This window comes from Struthio camelus, chromosome 28, assembly GCF_040807025.1.
Source record: "Struthio camelus isolate bStrCam1 chromosome 28, bStrCam1.hap1, whole genome shotgun sequence".
Lineage (NCBI taxonomy): Eukaryota > Metazoa > Chordata > Aves > Struthioniformes > Struthionidae > Struthio > Struthio camelus.
The window spans coordinates 29,145-45,820 of NC_090969.1; the positions used below are offsets into that span (position 1 = coordinate 29,145).

The following is a 16,676-nucleotide window of genomic DNA, read 5'->3' on the forward strand; positions in this document are numbered from 1 at the left end:
CCCTTGCGCGTCGGCGCGGGCCTCGCCGAGCTCGCCGTGGCCCGCGGCGGGCTCGGCGGGCTCGCCCCCGCCCGCCCCGGGCCCTGGCGCGTCGGCGCGGGCCTCGCCGAGCTCGCCGTGGCCCGCGGCGGGCTCGGCGGGCTCGCCCCCGCCCGCCCCGGGCCCTTGCGCGTCGGCGCGGGCCTCGCCGAGCTCGCCGTGGCCCGCGGCGGGCTCGGCGGGCTCGCCCCCGCCCGCCCCGGGCCCTGGCGCGTCGGCGCGGGCCTCGCCGAGCTCGCCGTGGCCCGCGGCGGGCTCGGCGGGCTCGCCCCCGCCCGCCCCGGGCCCTGGCGCGTCGGCGCGGGCCTCGCCGAGCTCGCCGTGGCCCGCGGCGGGCTCGGCGGGCTCGCCCCCGCCCGCCCCCGGCCCTGGCGCGTCGGCGCGGGCCTCGCCGAGCTCGCCGTGGCCCGCGGCGGGCTCCCCGGGCTCGCCCCCGCCCGCCGCGGGCCCTGGCGCGTCGGCGCGGGCCTCGCCGAGCTCGCCGTGGCCCGCGGCGGGCTCGGCGGGCTCGCCCCCGCCCGCCGCGGGCCCTGGCGCGTCGGCGCGGGCCTCGCCGAGCTCGCCGTGGCCCGCGGCGGGCTCGGCGGGCTCGCCCCCGCCCGCCGCGGGCCCTGGCGCGTCGGCGCGGGCCTCGCCGAGCTCGCCGTGGCCCGCGGCGGGCTCGGCGGGCTCGCCCCCGCCCGCCGCGGGCCCTGGCGCGTCGGCGCGGGCCTCGCCGAGCTCGCCGTGGCCCGCGGCGGGCTCGGCGGGCTCGCCCCCGCCCGCCGCGGGCCCTGGCGCGTCGGCGCGGGCCTCGCCGAGCTCGCCGTGGCCCGCGGCGGGCTCGGCGGGCTCGCCCCCGCCCGCCCCGGGCCCTGGCGCGTCGGCGCGGGCCTCGCCGAGCTCGCCGTGGCCCGCGGCGGGCTCGGCGGGCTCGCCCCCGCCCGCCGCGGGCCCTGGCGCGTCGGCGCGGGCCTCGCCGAGCTCGCCGTGGCCCGCGGCGGGCTCGGCGGGCTCGCCCCCGCCCGCCGCGGGCCCTGGCGCGTCGGCGCGGGCCTCGCCGAGCTCGCCGTGGCCCGCGGCGGGCTCGGCGGGCTCGCCCCCGCCCGCCGCGGGCCCTGGCGCGTCGGCGCGGGCCTCGCCGAGCTCGCCGTGGCCCGCGGCGGGCTCGGCGGGCTCGCCCCCGCCCGCCCCGGGCCCTGGCGCGTCGGCGCGGGCCTCGCCAAGCTCGCCGTGGCCCGCGGCGGGCTCGGCGGGCTCGCCCCCGCCCGCCCCGGGCCCTGGCGCGTCGGCGCGGGCCTCGCCGAGCTCGCCGTGGCCCGCGGCGGGCTCGGCGGGCTCGCCCCCGCCCGCCGCGGGCCCTTGCGCGTCGGCGCGGGCCTCGCCGAGCTCGCCGTGGCCCGCGGCGGGCTCGGCGGGCTCGCCCCCGCCCGCCCCTGGCCCTGACGCGTCAGCGCGGGCCTCGCCGAGCTCGCCGTGGCCCGCGGCGGGCTCGGCGGGCTCGCCCCCGCCCGCCGCGGGCCTTGGCGCGTCGGCGCGGGCATCGCCGAGCTCGCCGTGGCCCGCGGCGGGCTCGGCGGGCTCGGCGGGCTCGCCCCCGCCCGCCGCGGGCCCTGGCGCGTCGGCGCGGGCCTCGCCGAGCTCGCCGTGGCCCGCGGCGGGCTCGGCGGGCTCGCCCCCGCCCGCCGCGGGCCCTGGCGCGTCGGCGCGGGCCTCGCCGAGCTCGCCGTGGCCCGCGGCGGGCTCGGCGGGCTCGCCCCCGCCCGCCCCGGGCCCTGGCACGTCGGCGCGGGCCTCGCCGAGCTCGCCGTGGCCCGCGGCGGGCTCGGCGGGCTCGCCCCCGCCCGCCGCGGGCCCTGGCGCGTCGGCGCGGGCCACGCCGAGCTCGCCGTGGCCCGCGGCGGGCTCGGCGGGCTCGCCCCCGCCCGCCCCGGGCCCTTGCGCGTCAGCGCGGGCCTCGCCGAGCTCGCCGTGGCCCGCGGCGGGCTCGGCGGGCTCGCCCCCGCCCGCCCCTGGCCCTGACGCGTCAGCGCGGGCCTCGCCGAGCTCGCCGTGGCCCGCGGCGGGCTCGGCGGGCTCGCCCCCGCCCGCCGCGGGCCCTGGCGCGTCGGCGCGGGCCTCGCCGAGCTCGCCGTGGCCCGCGGCGGGCTCGGCGGGCTCGCCCCCGCCCGCCCCTGGCCCTGGCGCGTCGGCGCGGGCCTCGCCGAGCTCGCCGTGGCCCGCGGCGGGCTCGGCGGGCTCGCCCCCGCCCGCCGCGGGCCCTGGCGCGTCGGCGCGGGCCTCGCCGAGCTCGCCGTGGCCCGCGGCGGGCTCGGCGGGCTCGCCCCCGCCCGCCGCGAGCCCTGGCGCGTCGGCGCGGGCCTCGCCGAGCTCGCCGTGGCCCGCGGCGGGCTCGGCGGGCTCGCCCCCGCCCGCCCCTGGCCCTGGCGCGTCGGCGCGGGCCTCGGCGAGCTCGCCGTGGCCCGCGGCGGGCTCGGCGGGCTCGCCCCCGCCCGCCCCGGGCCCTGGCTCGTCAGCGCGGGCCTCGCCGAGCTCGCCGTGGCCCGCGGCGGGCTCGGCGGGCTCGCCCCCGCCCGCCGCGGGCCCTGGCGCGTCGGCGCGGGCCTCGCCGAGCTCGCCGTGGCCCGCGGCGGGCTCGGCGGGCTCGCCCCCGCCCGCCCCGGGCCCTGGCGCGTCGGCGCGGGCCTCGCCGAGCTCGCCGTGGCCCGCGGCGGGCTCGACGGGCTCGCCCCCGCCCGCCCCTGGCCCTGGCGCGTCGGCGTGGGCCTCGCCGAGCTCGCCGTGGCCCGCGGCGGGCTCGGCGGGCTCGCCCCCGCCCGCCGCGGGCCCTGGCGCGTCGGCGCGGGCCTCGCCGAGCTCGCCGTGGCCCGCGGCGGGCTCGGCGGGCTCGCCCCCGCCCGCCGCGGGCCCTGGCGCGTCGGCGCGGGCCTCGCCGAGCTCGCCGTGGCCCGCGGCGGGCTCGGCGGGCTCGCCCCCGCCCGCCGCGGGCCCTGGCGCGTCGGCGCGGGCCTCGCCGAGCTCGCCGTGGCCCGCGGCGGGCTCGGCGGGCTCGCCCCCGCCCGCCCCGGGCCCTGGCGCGTCGGCGCGGGCCTCGCCGAGCTCGCCGTGGCCCGCGGCGGGCTCGGCGGGCTCGCCCCCGCCCGCCGCGGGCCCTGGCGCGTCGGCGCGGGCCTCGCCGAGCTCGCCGTGGCCCTCGGCGGGCTCGCCCCCGCCCGCCGCGGGCCTTGGCGCGTCGGCGCGGGCATCGCCGAGCTCGCCGTGGCCCGCGGCGGGCTCGGCGGGCTCGCCCCCGCCCGCCCCTGGCCCTGGCGCGTCGGCGCGGGCCTCGCCGAGCTCGCCGTGGCCCGCGGCGGGCTCGGCGGGCTCGCCCCCGCCTGCCGCGGGCCCTGGCGCGTCGGCGCGGGCCTCGCCGAGCTCGCCGTGGCCCGCGCCGGGCTCGGCGGGCTCGCCCCCGCCCGCCCCGGGCCCTGGCGCGTCGGCGCGGGCCTCGCCGAGCTCGCTGTGGCCCCTGGCGGGCTCGGCGGGCTCGCCCCCGCCCGCCGCGGGCCCTGGCGCGTCGGCGCGGGCCTCGCCGAGCTCGCCGTGGCCCGCGGCGGGCTCGGCGGGATCGCCCCCGCCCGCCGCGGGCCCTGGCGCGTCGGCGCGGGCCTCGCCGAGCTCGACGTGGCCCGCGGCGGGCTCGGCGGGCTCGCCCCCGCCCGCCGCGGGCCCTGGCGCGTCGGCGCGGGCCTCGCCGAGCTCGCCGTGGCCCGCGGCGGGCTCGGCGGGCTCGCCCCCGCCCGCCGCGGGCCCTGGCGCGTCGGCGCGGGCCTCGCCGAGCTCGCCGTGGCCCGCGGCGGGCTCGGCGGGCTCGCCCCCGCCCGCCGCGGGCCCTGGCGCGTCGGCGCGGGCCTCGCCGAGCTCGCCGTGGCCCGCGGCGGGCTCGGCGGGCTCGCCCCCGCCCGCCCCGGGCCCTTGCGCGTCGGCGCGGGCCTCGCCGAGCCCGCCGTGGCCGGCGGCGGGCTCGGCGGGCTCGCCCCCGCCCGCCCCGGGCCCTGACGCGTCGGGGCGGGCCTCGCCGAGCTCGCCGTGGCCCGCGGCGGGCTCGGCGGGCTCGCCCCCGCCCGCCCCGGGCCCTGGCGCGTCGGCGCGGGCCTCGCCGAGCTCGCCGTGGCCCGCGGCGGGCTCGGCGGGCTCGCCCCCGCCCGCCGCGGGCCCTGGCGCGTCGGCGCGGGCCACGCCGAGCTCGCCGTGGCCCGCGGCGGGCTCGGCGGGCTCGCCCCCGCCCGCCCCGGGCCCTTGCGCGTCGGCGCGGGCCTCGCCGAGCTCGCCGTGGCCCGCGGCGGGCTCGGCGGGCTCGCCCCCGCCCGCCGCGGGCCCTGGCGCGTCGGCGCGGGCCACGCCGAGCTCGCCGTGGCCCGCGGCGGGCTCGGCGGGCTCGCCCCCGCCCGCCCCGGGCCCTTGCGCGTCGGCGCGGGCCTCGCCGAGCTCGCCGTGGCCCGCGGCGGGCTCGGCGGGCTCGCCCCCGCCCGCCCCTGGCCCTGAGCACAACAAAAGACATTACTGAGAGGCAGCCCGACACCACCCAACCAAATGATAAAGCTCTCAACGACAAGCTGCCCCCTCTCTCCTGCTCAGCCTCCGCCTCAGCACTCGGCTTCTCCACGCCACAACTGCATCCTACACCTGCAAAGTCAGAGACAATACCACACCTTGAGGGGATGGCCACAAAACCGCAGCCCGTCCACACCCACCCCTTGCTCCCACACCCACCCCTTGCTCCCACACCTTTACCTGTGCCGCTCACCCTTCCCCACTGTCAGGCTACAGGAGGCCGCGCCAAGCTCTGCCACGCACCTGCAAAACCAGAACACCACTGGGCAACAGGCACAGCACCAACAACACAACAGCCCCGCTCTACGCTCTGCTCCATCTCTCACACCAACACTCACCTGGCCGGGCTCCTCCTGGGCACAAACAACCCACTTCACACTTTCCTTCCCACTTACACACACAAAACAGAAAGGAGTCAGTAAACTGCTGCCCAAAACACTCTCTTGCCAATAACCATCACAAGCTCACCTCCTTAGCACAGCACCTGTTTCTCCTCTGTCTCCCTCAAGCACCTGAAACACTGCTCTGCATCTGCAAAAGCAACATTAACCCAAGCACCCAAAGACACACCTATCCCCATTCCACTCCCCTCCACCACTCCATTCTGCACACTGCCATCACGAAAAATCCACAGGCAAGGCACCTCCAGCCCCAAACAAACATGCACACACACAAACAGCAGACACAGCAGAAAGCCCTAGGCACAAAGAACAATTCTCACACATAAGACCCTGCCGGGCACAAAGCCCTACGAGGCCACAACCGTGCAGTTTTGAGGCTCAGAAAAAACCCACGAAAGAGTCAAACGCCATGGCCTGTGTCAGAAAGGGGCCGGCAAAGCCAGGACCATCACTGGACAAGAGGCCAGCCAGAAAGAAGCAAGGCCATGATCACACAGGGAAGAAAACCCTGAAAGGGAGCGCCCGAGGCCAAGAAGCGCGGCCGCCCGAGGCCAAGAAGCGCGGCCGCCCGAGGCCAAGAAGCGCGGCCGCCCGAGGCCAAGAAGCGCGGCCGCCCGAGGCCAAGAAGCGCGGCCGCCCGAGGCCAAGAAGCGCGGCCGCCCGAGGCCAAGAAGCGCGGCCGCCCGAGGCCAAGAAGCGCGGCCGCCCGAGGCCAGCTACAGATGCTATGAGGCAAATCTGGTGCAACACGATGCCCCTTTTCATGGGCAGCACAGGAGGAGACGCGATCCCTTTGCACAACACTGAACACCCAGGCCAGTCCAAAAGCCTGCAGACGCCTACTGTGCTAGCCCTGCAAAGTCTGCACCAGGCTCCATGAGCACACAGGACAAGAGCAACATCAAGACCTCAGCAAAACACAGGACACCTACAAACACACAACATGCAGCACACAACACAGACACAGGCTAGAGCTGCCCAGCCCCTAGCACAACCCCACAGCCTCGACCTCACCAAAAACACATCCTGAAGGACTACACTGATCGTCAGCAAACACATACACACACCAACCCCCAAGACAACATCCTTGGCCCCTCCACTTAGCTTGGGTGCTGCTGTCCATCCCCATCCGTCCTCGAGAGCCAGCCTCGACGCCAGGCACGTCCTCTCGGATCTTCCTTCGGTCACAAACCTTCCCCGTCGTCACCTGCCAAAACAGAGCGCGAGCCGGCACCCGTGTGCCCCACGGCTCCGGCCCGTCCCCCCAAAAACACCCTCCTCCCAAACACCACAGTACCTCTCCTCACCTGCGACGCACCCGATCCAAACTCGGACACCGCAGCTTTGGGGGGGGGGGGAGGGGGGGAAGGGGATACCCCCCCCAGCACCTGAGACACAACAAAGTTACACAGGACACAACACAACAAAGTTACTCTTCGGCCAGGCGGCACCCAAAAGCCCTACGACTACTGACACGCTGCTCCGCTCACCTCAACTCCTCAACCGTTCCGGAAGAGGCCCGCACAGCACCTGAAAAAGCAAAGCAAAGGACATCACCCAGAGGCAGCCCGACACCACCCTGTCGCACTGCAAAGCTCTCCACCGCAAGCTGCCCCTTGCACCTGCTCAGCCTCCCTCTCAGCTTCTCCACACCACAACTTCATGCAAAGCCTAAGAAAAAAAAACACAGAGGTGTCCCGCTGCTCTTACATTCATGAATGGCCTTTGCTTCCCCAACTGTAGGAATGAGTCTCCTGGGATTGCTTTACAGCCGTGAATGCTGTTATTAGCTGAGGTGATTCCAGAGCACTGCCAATGCAGGAAACCAAAAGCAGAATGAGCTGGGGAGGGAGAGACCCCCGGTTTATGTAACCCTAGGCCCCACCCACTGACCTACCCACAAGCCCTTCAGAGGGGAGGGGCAAACCAATGGCTGCCATAAAGACACAGGGCTGCGCAGAAGAGACTCTCCTTCTTCTGCTCAGTATCTAGACTGGAGAGCACAGAAAGGCTAAAGAGACCTCTTCTATGAAACAGAACATCTCTTTTGCTACTAAGGCTTCATATAGTCTATCCACGATACCAAAAGGTATGTTGTTAAGCTTCTTTCCACTCTAACTAGCATAAGCCTTTGTATTACACGCTAGACATTGGTTCTGCTTAGACTTAGAAAGAAATTACAACGTTCCACCTAGCCTATAAAGGGAACTCTATGGGCTTGTACGAGCCCTTGCCAAGTCTGTACGGGTCCATGGCAGCCTCTGTGGTCTTGTCCGGGCCCCCACCAGCTGCTACGGGCTTATACCAGCCCAAGTTGAGGCAGTACAGGCTCATACCAAGGTCTACGGGCTTGTACAAGTTCTTGTGGAGCCCGCAGTAGCCTCTGCGGGCTCATATGGGCCCACACTGAGCTCTACAGGCTCAAACGAGCCCTTGCCAAGCTCATACAGGCCCAGATCAGCTTCTGCAGTCTTGTCCAGGCCCCTGCCAGGCTCTATGGGCTCGTATGGGCCTGCACCGAGCTCGTACGAGTCTGTGCCTGCCTCTACGGGCTCATCCAGGCCCCTCCCAGCCTCTACAGACTACATGCCATGTGGATTGATTTTCAGCAGACTAGAGGACACAGAGTGCTCTGAGGTACAAGAAAGGAAGACAGAGGAGTCTTGAGGGGACTGGAAGGAAAGGGGACCTGATGGGATAGAGTGCATATAGAATGGTCATGGGGTAGGGTGTAGAGAGAACTCTGTGGTGCAACCAGTGGAAAAGCAGGGCTTCAAGGCACATTGAAAGGGTGCAATAAATGAATAGGGTTCTGGAGTGCCTCCAAGGCAAACACAGGTGTCCAGAGGGGAGCGTGTGGCAATCAGAGGGGTTCTGATGAGACTAAAGGGCACTGATATGGGCCCTAAGGGGCTCAGAGGGCCAACAGGCATCCTGAGAGGACTAGAGGGAAAAACAAAGGCTCTGGATGCACCAGTGGCAAACAGAGGGATTTGGGGGGGGGGGGGGGACTAGAGGGAAAAGAGAAGGGACAAGAGGACAAACATAAGAGTCTTGATGATGCTAGAGGGCCTACAGACACCAAACAACAGGGTAATCTTGCAGGAACTAGAAAGAAGCAAAGGCTTCTAAGGCGACAGGAGAACAAATGCCTTGGTGCACACCTGAAGGCAAATGCAGGTCCTGAGGGAACTAGGAAGCAAATGGGTGAGTCCTGGGGGACGAGGTAGAAAACTGAAGGTTCTGGGGCATTGACTCACCTGCTATAATCCTCCTGCTTGGACCCTACCTCTTACCTCTAAGAAGCTGGTCTGTGCTTTGGTTCCACAAGCATCTGTCAGCTGTTGTGTAGTCTTGGCAGAGGACCTGGGGATCACTGTCCAGGCAGTTGTGACCTGCAATGTCACACACTCAAAACAGTTCTCAGGAAGTCATGCAGATTCTTAACCTGAAAGGCAAAAAGCAAATATATCAAGAACTGTTTTTATTTCATCATAGGAGCATTTTTCCCCCTCTCTTCTCCACTGTACTGCCCCTAACAACACACCTTCCTCATCACCATTTTCCCCTGCTACTTCTACTCCTCTCAGTTGCCCCTACATCTTAGTCCTCTAAAGCAGCTGTTTCTCATCCACATGTACTTTCGTGTCCTGTTGCTGTTTCCCCCTCCTATTTGTCCTATACCAGGCAGCTGAGATACCCTGGCCTAGTTCTTAGCCATGCACCCCTTTTGATCTCGTCAACACCTCCAACAGAGCAGAGGGCAGCAAGGAGAGTGGATCTGAACATAGCACACCTAGGCACGGAGCAACACAGAAGCAGCAGCAAGGCATCCAAGAGATCCCGTCTCTGTAAAGAAAACATATATAGCTCCAGGTCCTTAGAGGCAACTAAAGATTCTCCATACCTGTGCCCAAGGCTCCTGCAGGCTCTTTCCACAGTTAAAGGTATCTGAATGCAGGGACCTTGGGAGGCAGTGACACGGTGTCCCTGGGGCTGCTGTGGGGCACCTGTGACCTCTCAGGCTCTTTTAGGGTCCTTGGACAGAAATAATGTTGGTCACGTTTCCTTGAGGACCATTCCCTTGGGCTGCAAAACAGCACAGCTTTGCACCATTCCCTCCCAGCACTGCTGCTCTTCATAGCTGCTGCCTAACTGGCCTTGAGCCTGAGCAAAGCTATGACTACCAGTCGCCCCCACAGCCCCTCACACTTCCACTGTCTTCCCCATGGGCCTGGGGCTGTCCCTTTTGGCCTGGGGACAACCCTGCCCGGGCACACCAAAGGTTGAAAACACTTCCTGCTCTGTACCAGGGAAAGACAGGGGAATTCCACTGTCCCTGATGACCTACGGGCACTGTTCTGTGAGCAGTAAGGAACAGACACACTGGGCCACTGCTGCAGGACTGAGAAGGCACAGGCACCTGGAACTACAACTCCTGGTATGCCACAGAGCACAACATGGCCACCTGGTGGGAAACCCACTGCTGGAGCTGCACCTCCCGTCACCTCAAGACACAAAATGCTCTCCCAAAAGCCCCACATGGGAAGGCAATACCTCCTAGCATGCCCTGCAGATTAAAATGGCCGGCGGGAAAGCTACTGCCAGAAGACTATAACTCCCAGCATGCCCTGCAGAACAACATGGCCGCCGCCCGGAAGCCCCGTGCCGGAAGGCTACTGCTCCCGGCAGGCCGCGCAGAACAACATGGCCGCCGCCCGGAAGCCCCGTGCCGGAAAACTACTGCTCCCGGCAGGCCGCGCAGAACAACATGGCCGCCGCCCGGAAGCCCCGTGCCGGACTACTGCTCCCGGCAGGCCGCGCAGAACAACATGGCCGCCGCCCGGAAGCCCCGTGCCGGAAAACTACTGCTCCCGGCAGGCCGCGCAGAACAACATGGCCGCCGCCCGGAAGCCCCGTGCCGGAAGACTACTGCTCCCGGCAGGCCGCGCAGAACAACATGGCCGCCGCCCGGAAGCCCCGTGCCGGACTACTGCTCCCGGCAGGCCGCGCAGAACAACATGGCCGCCGCCCGGAAGCCCCGTGCCGGACTACTGCTCCCGGCAGGCCGCGCAGAACAACATGGCCGCCGCCCGGAAGCCCCGTGCCGGAAAACTACTGCTCCCGGCAGGCCGCGCAGAACAACATGGCCGCCGCCCGGAAGCCCCGTGCCGGAAGACTACTGCTCCCGGCAGGCCGCGCAGAACAACATGGCCGCCGCCCGGAAGCCCCGTGCCGGAAGACTACTGCTCCCGGCAGGCCGCGGCAGGCCTCAGTACTCGGTTGAGGTTTGACCCTGTGGCGATTCCATCCCGTCCAAACCGCCCGCCCGCCCCTCCTTGTCCCCCGAGACCCGGAAGCCGCTGCAGAGCCCGGAGCGCGGCCCCGCGATCCCCAACCCCGGCCCGAGGCTGCCTCGGCAGCGCCGCGACCGGCCCGGTCAGCTCTGACACTGCCTCTGCCCCCACCGCGACTCTCCCCACGACTTCCCCTAGGACCCACCCCCTACACGGTCCCGGTCTGACCCAGGACCCCTCGCGCTACTCCGACCGCTCAATAAACCAACCCCGCCAGTCCCGACGCACCCCCGTCCTCCCTCCCCCCGCACCACTACAGCCCCGACGCCCCCTCTCCTTCCTCCTTCAGCCCCAGCACAACCTCTTCCTTGCCCCCCCCCCCGACCCATCACAGCCCTGGCGCACCCCCTTCCTTACTACTCCCATGGTAGACTCCGCGGTGCTCCGCTTTTCCCCACCAAGTCCTCGGCCCCACCACCCCGGCGCACCGCCATCCCCGGCGCAGTTTCCCCTGGCCCGAGATGCTCCCGTCTGCCGGGACGCGCGCACCCCGGCCCCGCTCACCTCCTCCGCGGTGCGGCCGCAGCGCCGGTCCCAGCGGGCGGTGCTCAGAGGCAGCTCTGCTGTCCCAGACCGGCCTCTGCACAAGCTTCCCCCAACTGCGGTCCCACCCCCGGCGCATGCTTGCCGTCGCCATCAGTGCCCCCAGCCCCACCTGGGGCTTGTTCCAGCCCCGGGGCCCACAGCTGCAGCCCATCAGGACAAGAGGCAGGGAATGGCCATCAACCCCATCAGCGACAGCTGGGGCTGCCAGGGCAGCAGAGGCACCCCAGCTCCTGAGAGGTGCTTCCTAAAAGCTGAAGGGAGAGCCCTGGGGTGTACAAAAGGGAGTATTCAGGCGACAAGCAAAGAAATCGAGAGCTCTGGCTGCAACAAAAGTTTAAAAAAAAAACAGGTAAGTTACCAGATGATGAGAGAGCAGAGTTGGGGGAGGGGGGGAAACACACCCTGGGATGGGGAGAAAGCTAAACAGAGGACTTTGTGGCATGCTGCAAAACAAACATCGGGCCCCAGGGCACACGGAAAGGCACACAGAGGGCTTAGCAGCAATCCACAATGTGAATTGAGGGGTCCTGAGGGCATCAGGGGGCAAATGCAAGGCACCCGGGCACTGCACCCGACCGCGCTCTCCGCCGCCCCCCGGTGAGCGCACCTCGGCACTGCACCCGGCCGCGCTCTCCGCCGCCCCCCGGTGAGCGCAGGGGGCATAGCGGGAAGCACTGCGCATTCGTAAGCTGGCTGCACTACTGTTTTATAAGCAACAGTGGACAGCACTGAGCATCGTCATCTGCACTGCGCATGCGTGAGCCCGCTGACTGCAGTACTGTGATAGTTGAGACGGGAGCGGTGAGCCCCACGGGATACAATACGCATGCGTAAACCGGGTGGCGGCGGTTCCGAAGTGCCGTCAGGAGATGGCAGTAGTGAGTTTTTTCGTGCGTACTGCGCATGCGTGAGCCCGCCGCCTGCAATACTTGACTATAATCAAGAGATGGCAGCAGTGAGCTGAGTCAGCTACACTGCGCATGCGTGCGCCGGCCACCTGCAGGTCTCGGATTTCGTCAGGTGGCGGCAGTAGAGCGCTCCGCGGGCTGCACAACGCATGCGTCAGATAACAGGCTGCAGTACTGTCGCGGTCAATAGAGAGCAGCATTGAGTCCCGCCGGTGGCTATGCGCACGCGCCGAGTGTGCAGTACCAGCAGGTAGTCACGGGAGGGCAGTAGGGAGCGGGGGCCGGACACACTGCGCATGCGTCCGGCGGCTGGCTGAAGCGGCCACGCGCTCAGCAGAGGGCAGTAGTGAGCACGCCCAGCCGCGCGCAGGACTGCCGCGTCACCGGCAGAGCGCACCGGCCAGCCGGGCCGGCGGCTCCGCGCATGCGCGCGCCGCCCGCGGCCGCTGTCCCGCGCCGCGATGCCGCGGCGGCGGTCGTGGCTCACGGGTAGCGGCCGTGCAGGGGGCGTTGGGCTTGCTGCTCGCACAGCTGCGCAGAGGCGGCGGCCGGATAGGCCTTCTCTGGCCCTCTGCAGTGCTGGTTGTGACATTTTGTTTCACTGTGCTCCCCCCCCCCCCCCGCTCTCTTTGCTTCATTCGGAGGTTGGTGGTAAAGCTCCCTGAGAGGCCGTTGAAGGTATGGTTTTTTTGTTCTCCCTAGAGTTCTGGACAGTGCTTTAGCAAAGACCCAAGAATTCAGACCCTTATGTCTACTGCAGCCAATCTACAGGCAATGCACAGACAAGTTTGAAAGTACCTGCATTTTCACTTGTATTTACCACTTTGTATTCTGCTCCTGCTTCTTTGCCTCCACAAGTCAGCAGAAAAAAGCACTCATATGTAAGATTTGTTGAAGGGGATAGAGAAGAGAATACACACTGACCCCGTAAATGACTCTTCATCCCCTTAGAACAGAGCCCCAGAGGTGAGGAAAAGCCCAGAGGCCCTCATAGATCATGGGAAAGCCCCAAGGACCCAAAAGCAGCCCCCCAGAACAGCCCCCCAGAGATGACAAGAGTACCCGTATAGACCTCAGGCTTTTTCCTTCACAGGCCATGTCAGGTGGAAGTGCTCCCAGGAAAGAGGCAGCTGAGTCTGACCAGAGGTAGTCAGAGCCACTCCACAGCAAGCATGCTGGCCTAGGAGAAACCACCCCCTGTAGAGAAGCAAGAGTGTAAGCTCTGTTCCCCTCTGCCTCTGACAGCCCCACACCAACCTGACAAAACCCTGCAGGGCAGTGGAGCAAGAGGACCAAGGATCTCATGGAGGTCAGGCAGAGAAAGCAAGGCAGAACAAAACAGTCCATAGCAATCCAGAGCATCCCTGTCTCCAGCTCAGATGACAGCAGGAAAGGTGCAACTCAGGACGCTCCACCAGGGCACCAGACATCACGAAAGCACCAAGATGTCCCAGAGACTCCATCTCTGCAGAGGGAAGTGCTCTAAATCCACCATGCCTTTACAGATGACTGAAAACACAAGCAAATCAGTAATGCCCATCCCGCCACATCACCCTGCTCCCAGGATCTCCACTCCCTCACAATCACTGCCTCCGTGCCCTCTCCAGAAAGCTGCTCCTGCAGAGAGACCTCCCCCATACACCCTCACCTCCATTACCCTTTTCATTGCCCTGTACCAGACAACCCAGCCCAGCCCCAGCCACGCTCCAGCCTCACTTACCCCCTGCCAGCCCAGCACACAGGGCTCTCCCCAAACCAACGGGCCGAGCCCAGCCGGGGGGCCCCCATGCCAAAAAGTCCAATTGTGGGCCTGCCTGCCTGCTCGCAGCTCCAGAGCAGCTGCAGGAGTGAGTGCTGCAACAGTAAATGCACATGCAGCAGTCCACCTTGGGGAGAAACCTCAGACCAGAAGGTAAGGAGAAAAACCAGGGAAAATCATATAGGCCCTCCAGGCAGACCCTGGCTGCCTGCTACCATTGCTGAGCAGTGTTAGCTCCCTCTTTCCCCAGTACCTTGAGGCAGTGTCACTATCAGCAGGCACAAGAAATCCAGGTTCCCCTGGTGACCAAAAGGAACTCTCTTGCCCTGGCCCTTATCCACTACAGGCAAGGAGAAACTCGCCCCAGGCTTCCACGCCATCCAGTGTGCCTCCACTCCGCTTCAGCCGCAGTGCCTGTGACGAAAGGGGCCAGGCAGTTATTTCCTTATTAGCCATTAACCAAAGGGCCCACTGGTATCATGCAGTATGTGCCTCTGAATCCAAACTGACATATTCCCCCCTGTTAATAACGTGCCACAGTGATAGCTACCTTATCCTGCCATTTCTTCCACCATTACCCCCATTCCTTGCCTCCTGTCACTGCCCATTATTTCCCTTTTCCTCCATACACTCCTCCAGAGCATTATTCCCTTCCACAGCTAGAACCCTACAGGCAAGACAGTTCCAGACCAGAGGAAAAAAAAAAGACGAGACAAGACAAGAAACAACAAACAACAACAAAACAGGATAAGAACATCCCTGAAGAATCACTATTTGTGCCAGATTCAGGAATAAGCTACCAGAAGAACACAATGAGCACAGAAAAGAGAGCCAGCCAGAAAACCATACATCACCAGAACAGTGTAGCACAGACATCCTGCTGGAAAAAAGGGCCAGAGAGTGCTGCTCACCAGAAAATTGCCAGAAGCACTGAGACTACCAACAGCAACATGGCTATCCCAAAAGACCTAGGCCAAGAATATCACAATACACACAACATGAGCACAGACGCACATCTCCCACTCCCTGCATTGCATGTTCTTCTTCCTGTGTGCCTGGAAACCAAGTCAGCAAGTCACAGTCACAAACTCAGCTTTTCTTTTGAGCTTTGTTTCTCCTATGTTATTTGCTTATTATAAATACAGTCTCAGCTCAGGGAATCCTGTATTTTGTCTCCTTCCCCAAAAGCCATAAGACTATGGCAGCTGGCCAAGATTCCCTTATTCCCTTCCCAAGGACCCAAAGGAAAAGATTAATTTACTGTTGCTAATAACCAATGCCTTGCTTCCCATCTCCCTTCTCCATTAGAGAGCTAACCTCCAAAGGTTAGAGATCTTTCCTCCAGCAGACGCCCCCCCCCTAAAATCCACCTGCACCTCCCTTCTCGAAGGGAGCACCCCATTCCCTAAATGGTTAAACAACATAACCTCTCTCACCACAGAAATTCAGCACTATTAATGCCCCAAATCATTCTTTCCTCCCGGGACCAGCCCTACTTCTCAATGCTTAAGAAAACACACATCTTCATTACTTAAAAAACCACTCATAAAACCATAATAACCATTGCAACATTCAAGTAGGAGCCCGAAACGTAAACGATTTCAGCAGAGCGAGGTCCACAGGTTCAGTACTCCAGAACACTGGCCGCAGCCCTTTAGGAGGGGGGTGGCAGCCCCTGATGAGCCACAAACAGCTGAGCAGAATTGAGCCCGTTTCCTACCACGTGGAGTTCGCGACACTGCGCCCGTGAATGGGGACCGCGCCCTGCTACTGCCGCTTCATTACCTCTTCCAAAGACGCTTACCGGGGGGGGGGGTCTCAGACCCAGCCGCCTCGCTCCGCCGGCAGCCCGGCTCGGCGCCCCAGGCGCCGCAGCACCGGCCGGACCCCGCGGCGGCGGCGACGCACGTGGCCGCCCGGCGGCCGCGGCCCGCGAGACTACAGCCCCCAGCATGCCGCGCGTAAGGCGCGTCCCCCCTCCCCCCGGCCCCTTCCGCGCGGTCCTAGCGCCCGCCGGCACAGTCGGCCCTCCATCCCCCGAAACAGACCCTGGGAGAAGACCAGGAGGTGACAGGCCCTGAAGACCTGCGATTTCGAGAGCAGACCCACAGGAGATGTACGAGCCTCGCGGGCCCCGAGACGGGGGAAACCCTGCACGCTTTGGAAAGGCCCCACAGAGCCCACAGTACCCTCGAGACCCTGAAACAGCCACAGAGATCTCACAGTCCCTGGAAATACCAAAAAAGCCCCAGGGGCTCTTGCAGAATCCCTAGAGACCCTGGAAGAGCCCCAGAAAGCCTGAGAATAGACCCAGGGACAAGGAAAGAGGCTCTAGAGAATGACCTGAAGGGCCTGAAACAGCCCAGAGAACCCACAGTAGCCTTGGAGTAACTGATACAGCTCCAACAGCTGAAAGACAGCCACCCAGAGACCCTGGGAAGGGTCTCCGCAGCACTCTGACTACCCAGAAAGAGCCCTGAGGAGACACCAGGATGGTCTAAAAAAAAAAAAACAAAACATTGGTAGGTTTGGAAATGCCCAGTGCAGTCCTAGAGAGGCTGAGCTTGCCCTTGGAGGCCTTGGGAGAAGCCTTAAGGAGCCCAGACATCTTGCAGAGGCAACAAGACAGCCCTGAGGAGGAACACTGGAGAACCTAGGGCAGCTTGGAAGCATCAAAATGCTACCCAGACACCCTAGAAAGAGGTCCAGGGTAGCCCCAAAGACACCTACATAATGCCTGAGACCCTTGGAAAGAGTCCCCAGACTGACAGAGCAGCCCAAGAGATGCTGCAGTGCCCCCCACCCTCAAATTCCTAAGGGAGAGCCCAGAGCAGGCCCCAGAGGTGCGCAGATGGTCTACAGGAGAAGCTCCCGAGACCCAGGTATAACCCCAGAAGCACTGAGCCATACCTTGAGACTATTCCTCCATGTGTATGTGGGTGTCAGTGTGATTCTGCATGTGCAAGGGGGGCAGCACTCCCCTTTCCCCTCCCCCCCCCACCATGGGAATCGCTGTGCGAGTAGTCATCTGGGCAGCACATGCTGCGGGTAGAAGCCCAATCCAAAAGCAGGTGCTTCTGCAGGGCCTGGCCCA

General features: G+C 66.1%; 2 long non-coding RNA genes across 3 annotated transcripts; both read right to left on the reverse strand.

Moving 5' to 3' along the window:
- Positions 1–4,585: 4,585 nt before the first annotated feature.
- On the reverse strand, positions 4,586–8,452 carry LOC138062598 (uncharacterized). Of its 2 annotated transcripts, XR_011136547.1 has the most exons (6): positions 8,309–8,452; positions 6,723–6,821; positions 6,503–6,542; positions 6,320–6,400; positions 4,792–6,219; positions 4,586–4,683 (listed from the first exon to the last, which is right to left on the reverse strand). It is a non-coding gene; the product is annotated as an uncharacterized lncRNA (long non-coding RNA). The 2 variants fall into 2 exon arrangements; XR_011136548.1 differs by lacking the exon at positions 6,723–6,821.
- Positions 8,453–12,618: 4,166 nt separating this feature from the next.
- LOC138062599 (uncharacterized) lies at positions 12,619–15,522 on the reverse strand. Its single transcript, XR_011136549.1, has 3 exons — positions 15,387–15,522; positions 13,836–13,996; positions 12,619–13,332 (listed from the first exon to the last, which is right to left on the reverse strand). It is a non-coding gene; the product is annotated as an uncharacterized lncRNA (long non-coding RNA).
- Between the last annotated feature and the right edge of the window lie 1,154 nt (positions 15,523–16,676).